The following is a 13,583-nucleotide window of genomic DNA, read 5'->3' as shown; positions in this document are numbered from 1 at the left end:
TTGACAGTTGGCCATTGACATTTACCGTTGACTTTATTGCACTTTTTCCCAGTACCTTAAGGTCCCTTTTGTCTCCTTTTTCACTCTAGAACACATCTTTTAAGATATTTGGTTCAGAATAGGTTTGTATCCTAAAAAAACAATAAGAATATGAGTTTTCTACATTATTGATCATATAATTTGACTAAATTGAAGCATTACAAGAGGATAAAAATGCATATTTGAGGATTGATCATCCTAACCAACATACCTATTTTGTGGGTATCCTAACACTTAAATGTGTATAGATATACATAATTGCCCCTCTGATATCTTATCCAACAAGTAATATAATCTTGAACCTTCTTGTGCCTTTGTTAGTGGATAAGATCAAGCGTTGTTGGGTCCTAGCCCATGTCTTTGGGAATTTGAGCCCTTTGGTCTTTTGAGGCTTTTGTACTTAGTCATTGTCTTGCAAATGGTTGAGTCCTCGGTCCTTAAAGCCTTGGAGTGTTTCCTGAGCTTTTGAGTTTTTGGACCTTTCAGTTTACTTTGACCGTTGACTTTTTAGGACTTTTCCCAGCTCTTCCATGTATAAAACCGATCAAACCGACAAAACTGACCGAATCGAACCGAACCGATTTGTTTCGGATCGGTTATGTTTATTATTCGGTTTGATTCGGGTTAGTATATATGAAAATCGATAGGGTCGGTTCGGTCGTCGATTTAGTCACAAATCCGATCCGAACCGACCCTCCATATATAATATATTCTAAAATATTCATATTTAATTGATTTGATTTAAAATATATGAAAACAGGTCAGTTAATATCGGTTAAACTATAACCCAGTCGGTTCAGTTCAGATATTGGTTCAGCTGGAATTTTTTCAATTCGGTTTGGTTCAGCTTGTATAACCTATCCGGTTCGGTTCGGTTCTAGAGAAACATAAACCGATAGGGTCGGCTCGGTTGTCGATTTAGTCCCAAATCCGACCCGACCCGAACTGACCCGTGCACTCCCCTAGTTCCATGAGTTCCCTTTTTTCTCCTTTTTGGCTCTAGAACACGTCTTTTAAGATATTTGGTTTAGAATAGGTTTGTATCCTTAAAAAGCAATATGAATAGGAGTTTTCTACATTATTGATCATATAATTTGACTAAATTGAAGTATTAAAAGGAGATAAAAATGCATATTTGATAACTGTTCATACCTATTTTGTGGGCATATCTACACTTATATATGTGTAGAGATGTATGATAAGAGCCCAAAACTGTAGTTTTAACCCTGTAACAGTCATACTTTTAGACCAATTATGTGAGTAATAATTAAGAGTTAACACTGATTACGTGTTTTTATGCATTTCAGGTTTCAAAGTCCATTATGTGCAGAAATGTGCCACTTTAGCAAGATAAAGGAGCAAAGGTCGGTTACTAAGGAGTTCCGTGATTAAAGGTCGAGATTCAAGAAGATAAAGCCTTTCTAAAGCCCGGTCAAAAGCTGAAAAGTCGACGCGGGCAGAAACAGCACACAAGTCAACAAAACTTCCGAAGGTCGTATCTTTGGACTTAGACCTCGGAATGGAGCCTACCTTATGTCAAAACGACCGGCTCGGAAAGAGCTTTCCAATGGTCTAAGCCTTGATCCAATCAGAGGAGCAAAAGTGGACGAAAAGTCTATTGAAGCCAAGTACAGCTGAAGAGGCCTTTCTGGACTGAAAGAATTGGGTTTTGGGCCTGATTCTCTGGCCCAAAACATGGCTCCAAGCCCATGGACGATTTTTGGATCTGAAAGTATAAAAACCAAAGCTAAAACTATATAGAATTGTAGATCTAGTTTTCAGTAGAGTAATTAAGTTTAAGTTCCATTTTCAATTCTTGTTTTAGATTAAGTCCTTGAATCATTGTTCTTGATTGATTAGATAAATAAAATAGTTATTTTTATCAATTTCGATTTTTGGCATTTCAATTTATAGATCTAATTTTAATTCTTGTTGATTATCATTTCGTAGTTGAAGTAGATTGAAACATTGTTAGTTAAATTAGTTAAATAAGAATTTTAATATGATGTGTAGTTATAATTCAATGGGAAATGATGGGTTGATGACTCAAGGCTAAAACCTCCATTAGAGGGGTTGATGAAGCTTTGATGAAAACTTAGTGGTATAGTGTAGAAGCATTGTAAAATCTATTCCACTCTAGAAGGTCGTGATTCGCCATGAGAATGGGTGGACGACCTCACATGCTAGTTAGTATTCGGTAGAAATGCCATGAACACTAGGGATTAGAACTCGAATTTCTTACCGTAAGAATGTAAGAATCGAGATACAAGAATCTATGTTAGGTTATTAAGTTGGATTCGAGGTGGATTCAATTCCCCTCTAATCCTTTATCTAGATTAAAAAACAATCATATTTCCATAGCATTCGTAGTTAAATTCAACATAATCAATTTCATATTGTATCGTAGTATAACACCCTTCGTAAAGCTCTCATTAGACTTAAACCCGATTAATTAGATTAGAAAACATTCCATGCTAGAGAACTAGGAGTGGAACGAATTTGTTACTCCACTCTATTTCGATAGAATTGAGAGTATAAACTTTGATAAATATAGACACGTAACAAATAAGTTTTAGTTTACTTACGTTTTGAGTTTCATTGTTCATTTCGTAGGTAAACTACCAATTTTATGTTTTATCAAATGGCGCCGCTGCCATCTTAGTTTCACTTTAGCATTGTTTTCATAGTATAATTAGTCATTTTTAAGTCCCATTAAACCCACCCACCCTTGTTTGATTCATACCGTGGTTGTCCGTTTTCAGCGTTGAAAGTTCATAAAAATATACACGGAGCGACCCGCTTCTAAGCGAGCGCGACCACTCAAAAAGATCAGAATAATCGAAGCGCGACCACCCTAAAACACTGTGTAGCTTCAAGTTACACGAGTGCGACCCGCGCCCTAAGTGAAGTGCCCACTCCACTCTAAGCTAAATTTTCCGGATTTCTACAGGTTTGTTTCGAACCCGATTTTTAAGTTTTTTAGGTGTTCTAACTTGTTATTTACATTGAACACGCCGTAAACAAGACGCTTATTCATAAGCGAAGCAAGGACGCTTATCGTATTCCTTTCTTCCATCTCGCATCTCCAGTTAGAGGTTTATACTAAAATATCAAGATTGTTTGGAGTGTTGTCGTGTTTAGACTTAGACTTGCATGAGATTAAGATCTGGTCGGAGATTAAGATCTATCGAGTATACCAATCACTACACCTCTAGCTACTATTCCACCAACCACACCGGACATAATGGCTGAAGAAAGAGAGACTCCTCTCTCCGACTTTTACAAAGCCTTGAGCGATAGCCCTAAATCTTGCATCGTTCTAGCAGACCCAGTGGGGGATTTTCGAATTCCCCCAAACATATTTAATTTGTTACCCGTTTTCCATGGTTTAGATCATGAAAAACCTTATCAACACATGCGTAGGATTGAATAAGTCCTTACAACATTCCATCATCTTACGGTTGGTACGGAACAAATTAAACTGAGGGTATTTCCCTTCACCTTAGCCGATAAGGCAGCGTCTTGGTTAACTACCCCAAGCCTAACTCTAATGGACTCGTGGGCTAACCTTGTTCAAATTTTGTTTATGGAACATTTTACCCACCCCTAAAGACGGATGAGATGCTTTCCAAGATTCATTTTTTTCCGACAAAATCCTCATGAATCATTTTCTGAGGCTTGGAATCGTTTCACCGATCTGCTTATAGAGTGTCCACACCATAACCTAGCAAAAGACACGTTAGTTCGTGCCTTTTTCAAAGGACTTCAACATCACCATAAAGAAGTCCTTGACATAATGAATGGGGGTACTTTCCTAAGTAAAGGAGCCTCGGAGGCTTACAAATTTTTAGAAGATCAAACTAAACGTAATAACAATTGGGGGGTAGTGATGATATCCCCCGCTCTGTTAGTTCTTCTTCAACAGTTAAGGCCGCCGGTATGTTTGAGATGAAACCCGATCTAGAACTTAAAAATTTAATCGAATCTCTAACTAAAAAGGTTGAGGCTATTTCTGTGCAACAAAAGCCTATCCCCGTCATGAATGTTAACTCCAACCCATGTAAAGTCTGTTTGAGTCCTGAGCACCCTGAATCCTATTGTCCTCTCGCCTATGAACAACAACAATTAGAGCAAGACAATGTTTGCTCCATTAATAGCTATCCTATTCCTAATTCCCCATGGAGACAACATCCCAACTTTAGTTGGCGAACAATCAACAAGTTTCACCTCCAGGGTTTAATAACCAAAATGTTAGGCAAGCAAACAACTATAATCAAGCTCCACCTAGGCAAGGACAGGGACAAAGTCGGGAAATTATAATAATTATAACAACCAAAGCTTAAACCACGACAAGGTTTAGCACAAGGTCGGGGTAATTATAATAGTTATAATACCAATAGAGGTATCGTTCGGTTAACAATAGTAACTATCACAACCCACCCATAAATAATCAGCGGAGATAGTTCGGTCGCACCACTGCGGACTACTACACCATCACATCCGGATCGTATAGACGCCTTTTATACAAAGTTACCCAACAACTTTTCCAATCAATGACTTAATCAAACCAACAGATCTTACAATCCATAAATCAGGGCATACAACAGCTTAGCCCAAGAGAAAGCCCAACCAAAAGGTGTGTTTCGGGTGAAGCGATACCAAACCTAAAAACAAACAAAACACAGCCTTTGAGGTAAACGGTAATACTAGTAATCTGAAACTACAATCGTAGGTGACCTTAATGCCATCACCACTCTCCGCTCACGGAAGAGTGGTTGATAACAAAGTAACTATGCCTATAGTTACCCCATCAGTACTCCTTACACCGGATATCGAACTAGATACCGCAGTAGAAACTGAAGAGCCTACCACTGTAGAGGTACCAGTTAAATAACAAACTAAGAAACAGAAAGCCAAGGTAACACATCAAGTCGAGCCATACGCTAAATATAGAAATTTAAACCACCATTCCCTCGAAGTTAGCCATGCTAACCGGGGATACAAACTTTGAGGAGATTAGGAACGTTTTCAAGAATCTAACGATAAACCTTCCTTTTCTCAAAGCTATTAAAAGCTCCCTAGCCACGCTTAAGTTTCTTAAAGAGTTGTGCACTACTAGGCGAAGACCAACATACCTAAAGCCTTTTTAACTGAACAGTTCCCAACTTTATCCGAAAATAATGGAATTGTTAAGTACAAGGACCCTGGTCGTCCTACTGTAAAATGCACCTTAGGAGATTCCCACACGACGACCGCTTTATTAGACCTGGGGGCAAGTGTTAACTTACTCCCGTATTACTTGTATAAACAAATAGGTCTACAGGAAATGCAACCTACAAAAATAACGTTGCAATTAGCGGATAGGTCAATTAAGTATCCTAAGGGTGTAGTGGAAAACGTGCTTGTTAAGGTTCAGGATTTTACTATCCCGCTGATTTTGTTATCCTCGATACGTAAGTCGCTAACGACTGCAGACCGATCATCTTAGAAGCCTTTCTTCTTGGCAACCGCCAACGCGACTTATAAATTGCGATGGTAAGATGTCCTTATATTTTGGCCATCTTACGGTTGAGGTAAATGTTTTAAAATGATGAAACAGTTACCAGATTTGTCTATAGATGGGGAAGTTAGCATGATCGAGAGCTTAGCTCAAGATTATTTTAACAACACGTTTCCCGAAAACAATATGTACAAATTCCTTTCTTTTGGATCTTCAGATTTTGTAAATGACTCCTACTTAGAGGAAGTCAACACCATCCTGGAGTCCACACCAATTGTAAACCCTTCGGTTGCTCCATATACTGAGTATGAAGACTTGCTACCTAAGCAAGTATTCATTATGCAAAAAAAGGAGGACCCGATTTAAACATCTATTGATTTTCCTTCCACCCCCTGCTTAAACCTTTTCTACCGGAGTTAAAATATATTCAACTTGATCCGGATGGTAGTCATCCGGTAATTATATCTTCTCTTATCTAAGAATGAAGAGACACGTTTAATCCGGGTGATTAGGGAACATCGATCGGCGATTGGTTGGTCCCTAGCCAACATTAAGGAATTGACCCTAATGTTTGCACTCATCGTATCCATTTGGAGGATAACGCGAATACTTTCGCCTTGAACCTCGCCACGCTTTGAACCCCGCCATGAAAGAGGTGGTTAGGGAAGAAGTCTTACGACTTTCGATCGCGGGTATCATATACCCAATCTCGATAGCGAATGGGTAAGCCCCATTCATGTAGTTCCTAAGAAATCGGAGTTACCATGGTTCAGAACGGAAAGGGTGACTATGTTGTCACACAAAGTCCTATGAAATGGAGGATCTCAGATTGATTACGAGACATTTAAATGCTATGACATGAAAGGATCACTTTCCTTTACCTTTTATAGATCAAATGCTCGAACGCCTAGCTGGTCATGCTTTTTATTGTTTTCTGGATGGCTACTTAGGCTATTTTCAGATTATTATTGATATTGATGACCAAGAAAAGACTACCTTCACATGTCCCTTTGGAACGTATGCCTATAAACGAATGCCTTTTGGCCTTTGTAATGCTCCTAGTACCTTCCAGCGGTGTATGCTTCATATATTTAGTGACATGGTAGAGCGTTTTATGGAAGTTTTCATGGATGATTTTTCTATCTATGGAGACTCCTTCACAGACTGTTTGTCTAACCTGTCTAAGGTTTTGACACGGTGCGAAGAAAAGAGCCTCGTTTTAAACTGGGAAAAGTGTCATTTCATGGTGAAAAAGGGTATAGTACTAGGTCACATCGTATCTAGTGATGGCATAGAAGTAGATAAGGCCAAACTAGATAAGATAGCTTACCCTACCTAAACCACCATGGACTGTCCGGTGATATTAGGGCCTTTCTAGGCCATGCAGGTTTTATAGGCGGTTTATTAAAGACTTCTCGAAAATAGCTAGGCCTTTTAACTAATCCGCTTTTGAAAGATGCAATCTTTGATTTTAATTTTAACTGTATTAATGTGCTTTTGAAACTTTAAAAGCAGCCTAATCTCGCACCAATTGTACAGCCTCCCGATTGGTCTAAACCTTTCGAACTCATGTGTGATGCTAGTGACTATGCGCGGTTGGTGCGGTCTTGGGGAAAAACTAGATAATAAGTCCCATTGTATATTTATTATGCTAGTAAAACCTTAAACGATGCTCAACGGAATTATTCAACTACCGAAAAAGAATTCTTAGCTGTCATTTATGCTTTAAATAAGTTTCGGTCTTTATTTGGTTGGTTCTAAAACTTTAGTTTACACGGACCATGCAGCCCCTTAAGTACCTTCTTGCAAAGAAGGATGCTAAGGCAGATTAATCCGATGGATCCTTCTCCGCAAGAGTTCACATTAGAAATAAAGGACAAAAGAGGGTCGAAAACGAAGTTGTTTAACCACTTATCTAAACTCACAAACGACGATCGAGGGTGATTCCGAGTCCATACGGACTTTTTCCCCGATGAGCATCTCAGATGCGATTTTTTCAAAGACCATGGTATGTCGACATTGTATATTATTTAGCGGCTGATGTTATGCCTTATAATTGGTCAAGAAATGAACGTAAGAAGTTCTTGGCCGAGTTAAGTTATACTACCGGGATGAGCCATACCTTTTAAGTATTGTGTGGATCAGATTATTCGTCGTTGTATTCCCCGATTGGGAATATAATGAAGTTCTATCGTTCTCGCCATGACAAAAGAGTATGGTGGCCATTTTAGTGGGATGAAAACAGCCGCTAAAGTTCTTCAATGTGGATTTTATTGGCCTACCCTTTTAAGGATGCCCAAGTGCATTGCAAGACGGTATTCGTTGCCAACAACTTGGGCTTAATCACTTAAACGTAATATGATGCCATTAAATCCAATCTTGATAGTAGAAATTTTTGACGTTTGGGGCATTTATTTCATGGGTCCCTCCCCCGTTTCCCACGGTTTCATTTATATTCTAGTTGCCGTGGACTACGCCTCTAAATGGATAGAGGCCCTAGCTTGCCGTAGCAATGACCATAAGACCGTTGTATTTTTATTAAAGAATATATTTTCGTCGGTTTGGCATTCCTAAAGCCATCATTAGTGATGGTGGAACACATTTTGCAACAGAGTTGTTGCATCCCTAGTGAAAAAGTATGGAGTTACACACAAAGTAGCAACTCCATTATCATCCACAAACTAGCGGACAAGTAGAAGTTTCTAATAAGGAAATCAAAAATATTTTAGAAACAACAGTAAACCCCGATAGGAAAGATCGGTCAAGCGCCTATCGATGCCTTATGGGCGATAGAACCGCTTTCAAAACTCCTATAGGTATATCTCCCTTTAGACTTGTATTTGGGAAACCATGTCATTTGTTGAATTGAATTAGAGCATCGCGGCTCGTGGGCTATAAAAGCCTTAACTTCAATATTGATGAGGCGGTGTCAAACGCGAAATGGCAATTGAATAAGCTTGAAGAAATCCGTAGCGATTCTTACGATCTCGCGAAGGATTATAAAGCTAACATGAAACGTGTTCATGATAAGCAAATCTTGCGCAAAGAGTTTGTGGTCGGTCAAAAGGTCTTGCTTTACAACTCCCGTTTACATATTTTCCCAGGGAAACTAAAAACCCGTTGGTCTGGTCCTTTTCTAGTTACTGAAGTCACCCCTTACGGGGTAATCACCTTGGTAAATCCCAATGACAATAGTACCTTTCAAGTTAATGGTCAACGGTTAAAACATTTTCACGAACTTCTGTCCCCTGATGTAGAGGAAGTCCTTTTACAGGACCCTGTCTATGAGGATTGACCTTTGTCATTGGTGTACTTCCTTTCACTTCCATATAGTGGTAAGAGCACCATTCAGGTAACCGGCCCTCCCTATGGAGTGTGTGGTGTAAGTACGGAACCTAAGTCCACGGTTAACATAATTCACGTTTTCCACTTTTGCATGTTTTCTCGGTTTTGGAGTCATGTTCCTCTATGGGGTGAATTATGTATTTATTGTTTTTTATTTTTCTTATAATAAACTAATAAAAAAAATTAAATAAATAATAATAAAAAATTCTTAATCATAGAAATAGCAATCCAACAAGTCTTGGGAATCTGACTTTAAACTACCAACGTTAGAACAAATTTTGTGTTTAAAAATTTGTTTGGGGGTGGGCAATCGGTCTTTCCATCTGGATTGCTCAAACTTTCCATTTGTGTTGCTTAGGCCCATTACTTGCAGTTCAATTGGGTTGACGTAATCTAAAACTTAGATTTCCTTCGTTCGCATAACTTACGTCACACACTTACTTCGAGGCATTTTTCCACCTTCTTATACGTCACCCATGGCTAGAATTGAGTGTTTTATGGATCATTAGATTGGAAATTCTCTACTGATCATTTCCATAACTCATTCGCCAAAATCGGGCCAAGAACGGAAGCGCAAATTGAATTTGAAATTGCGAAAAAATCGGAAAATTTCGAATTCAAATTGGGCTTGGGCCCAAACCCACACGCGACGCGTCTCGCGCCGTCTCCTTCCTTCCCAAAAACGCACAGTTCTTTCCTTTTCAATCCCGCCGGTTACCAAGGTTTAAAACAAACCTTAAACACCAAAATAAAAAAAATAAAAAAAAAAAAAAAAAAGAAAAAGAAAGAGAGAACAGGAAACCTAACTACACCCACGCCAAGAAATTCAAATCCAACTAAAATCCACTCCAAACCATTGCCACCACCAACCTAACTCCGAAAAACAGCCACCAATTCAAGTAACCACCGCCACCACCGCCACCACCGTTGTTTTTAGTTGTTTTTCTTCAAACTCGCCTCCCCCACAGTCTACAAAACCATTAGTTGTCTCAGAAACTTCAATGGCGCTACGACGAAGAATTTTGCCGGAGCACGCGTTTGCTGCCGACAGCTTCGTGCCATTTTACAACGCGGAGATGATTAGGAGGGATTGGAACGGACTGTGGTACTCGACTGAGGAGTTCTATCACTATGATGTGGTAGAACAGTTTTATAAAAAGCGAGAATTGGAAGGGGATAGGATTTTTATAAAGGTAGCAGGAACGAGGAGGGAAGTAACGAGATAGTTGTTGGCTGAACTGTTAGAAATTACGCTTGAAAGCAACCTCGTAGCGACAATTCGGGAATCCCAAAGATATCGGAGTTCCCGCTTTGATGAAAGATACCGCCGTGGAGGGTGAATACAATCCGACATCTCATCAAGGCCTTGGCCAACCGAACGAGAACCAATCAACCGGGTCAGAGCTCGGTGGATTGGTAGGAACGCCCCTGAAAGACAAAGTCAAAGTCGATGATATCGGCCCGCAATGTCCGCGACGTTCTCTCCGGATTTTGCAAACAAATAAGTATAATTTCTGCATCCTCGACTTAATGTTTAATGTGATTAGAGGAGTGGGAAAGACCTTTGGCTTCTTCCGTATTGATCACTAAGATCATGCTCTTCCTTCGAATCGCCGCAAAAATCAGCTCCTATTAAGATCAAATTGCATTCTAATGCAAGTATCTATAACGGATTGCATCCAAAGAGACGTGGCCGCGCTTGTCCAAGGAAAGGTTGTTGAGTCGGAGGATGAAAGGGAGGATATGACATGTCCGGATGACGATGCATTAAATACTTGTAGTTCTAATTTAGAACGATGCAAGTGTTGCAAAACCGGCTTGTGTTGCGTTTTTATGGTATTTGTGAAGATATCCGAGATAGACAGATTGTAGTTCGAAGAAGCAAACGAACCTTCGACGAGACTTGAAATGCTCGAAGGGGTTCAGGATGATATCTTGTCTAACATGGAGACTATCCACCAAAGATCAACAAGCCCGGTATCAAAGATCGGGGGGAGATGGAAGCACGGTAGCTTGTTCCGAATAGAGATGCTACGACGCGATGCCACCGTGGAGGACTCGTTTTCACCGAAGTCCGACAGCATGAGCGCCGTCGTCGCCGCTAATGATGGTTCAAGCCATTCTCCATCCCAGGGGCCAATCTCCATCTCGTGGTCCATCTTCATCACATAACTAGGTGTTCACCATCAGTTTGTGTTTGCTGTTATTTCATGATTTTGTTTTATTAGTTGGATTTTAATTCAGTTGTTAAATTTAAATATTAAGGTGTTTGTTTTATGTTGTTTGGTTTTAAATTTTAGTTTTAATATAATTCGTTATATGATCTTCTGCTGTAAAGTTGTTTTGGAGGAAAGGTTGAGAATTTGGCCGATATGGGCATATCTATGATTTGTGTGGTGGTAGCATGAAATGTAGGAGAGTTTAGAAGTTACTATTCTAAATCCACTATGAAAGATACCAAGATTTTTAGAAAATCACGAAAATGGTTTGTTTCCGTTTTCGGGTTTGGAATTTTTCTATTTCCGGAAATTGCCTTAAAATAATTTGGGAACTTGCCGATTCGTTTTGGAAGCTCAGAACCTATTTAAACTCCCTTCATTCTACACTAACAAACCACACTACACCCCAACATCATCCCGCACCTTTCACTCCAAGCTTTTCCTTCTTTTTCCTCTAAACTCTGTTTTCAAAGATTCTACGAAGCGCTAGCGCACACACTTTCACAAAGTTTAGTCAGAGCGCGACCCGTGCCCAAACTCTGTAATTCTAAAAACTAAGAGCGTGACCCGCGCCCTACTTGAGCGCGACTCGTGCCCAAACACTGTAATTCTAAAAACCCACGAGCGACTTCAAAGCGAAGCACACCGCCTACGCCATCTGTGAACACGGAAGTTCCAATTTTTTAGGGTCATTCCAGGATTTTTGGAACTGTTCAAGGAGTCGTTCAGATGACATCTCCTATAGTCATACCTAAACAGTCTTCGAAGACGTGTTGGGAACCGAGACCTATGGACATTGGTTCCGGACCACGGGGATCTTGATTAGGATGGCGTCATCTATCGGTAAGTGATGACGAGTCATATTCACCACAACTTCATCGCTTATTTCTCGACCACGTTAAATTCTATTGTAATCGGGATGGAGAACAAGAATTCTCCGTCAGAGTCGATGACACGACACATAAATTCAATAAACATGTGGTCGCTTTAGTTTCGTGGATTACCAATACCGATCCTCGCTCACACATGGGCATATATGACCGATAATGCATATCTTTATGATTATACATATTTCCATGAGTATTATGGGGAGGGTATTTCGAGTAATGGACCGTGGGCGATATAGCATTGCCCTTGGTAGCCTTTCCCTAAACGTAGGCACCACCATGTTATTCATCCCGATGAATATTTTGGGGAATGGCGTTCATTTCTGCAAACAAGATCGCTGGTGACATTTTCCTCGCTTTAGGCGGAAGGACGTCGCCGATATGACATTCCCCGAAGTTTTAGTCGCTAGTCTTAAGAGAGCCCAAACCATGAGGCGTAAGTATCTTCTTATACCTGTGTTGGTAAGCCGCGATCATGCGTAGTTGTTTATTGTGATTCTTTTGCACAATTCACAGATTGGAAAAGGGTTGAAGTCATGAGACCCACCAATGGGGTGGTTCGCTCATTGCAAATAATGACTTGGCCGGGATGGCAAGCCTCATTTGGTCGCCCGCACATCCCATCGGACATAATAACACTTAATGGGTTAGCATTAGTAGATGATAAAATGCAAGCTTGGCAAGTTATAATGGACCGGCAGATGCGAAGGAACCTCATCTCTTTAATGAGGAGGAGGATGCTTAAGCGGGGAGATAAGGTAAGTTTTAGTTTTGTTATTATGCGCTTATGTCCCAAGCAATTTAATTACATTAACCCCATAATGGGTGGAACTCTTTATAGAGTTGCGTCTTTTTTTTTATTTCCTATATTAGTATGTTCTAACCTTGTTTTGCGGATGTTCGAATTTCACGCATTTCCATGGTATTTTTCTACCCTCTTTATTTAAATGCTTTGAGGACAAAGCATGCTTCTTGTTTGGGGGCATAGAAACACGTGTAATTAAGGCATCCGTTAGGATATAGATATGTATAATATGCATTTGTTTTCAAGTTAAAAATTTCAAAATATAAATAAATAAGTTTATGCTATACACTTAGGAATATTGGTATTGGTTTCTTTTCTATGCTCTTAACAATCTAGAAGTCTCAACGTAGCTTTTTGCATCGGAATAATTGTTAGAAACTTAGGTTAATATGTAGGTAATAATCTTTGCATCTATCTATAAATATATTACATGAGTATCTATGATTGTTAGCAAGAAGTTTCTCAAATCTAGGCTAGAGTACTTATTCTACAAAATCTCGTGAGAATATAGCCTAAAAAGCCTTATATGAAATAAACATTTAAGAAATGACACAAGGGAGAAGTATATTCCAAATAGAGAAATCACACGTCCACTTGCTTGATCACTATGCCATATCCTAAGCGAGAATTTAGGCCCTCTTTGGATCGATATAGCCGTAAATTCAAACCTATGAATTATTTTCCGCTAGTAAGCCCCCCTCGAGCCTTTCCTTAGCCTTTCATAACCCACAAATCCTTTACCCCATTACAAAAACAAAACAAAATAAAACAAAATAAAAAAAAAAAAA

The sequence above is a fragment of the Coptis chinensis genome, chromosome 8, assembly GCF_015680905.1.
Source record: "Coptis chinensis isolate HL-2020 chromosome 8, ASM1568090v1, whole genome shotgun sequence".
Classification (NCBI taxonomy): Eukaryota; Viridiplantae; Streptophyta; class Magnoliopsida; order Ranunculales; family Ranunculaceae; genus Coptis; species Coptis chinensis.
Note: the sequence above shows the minus strand (reverse complement) of the source record.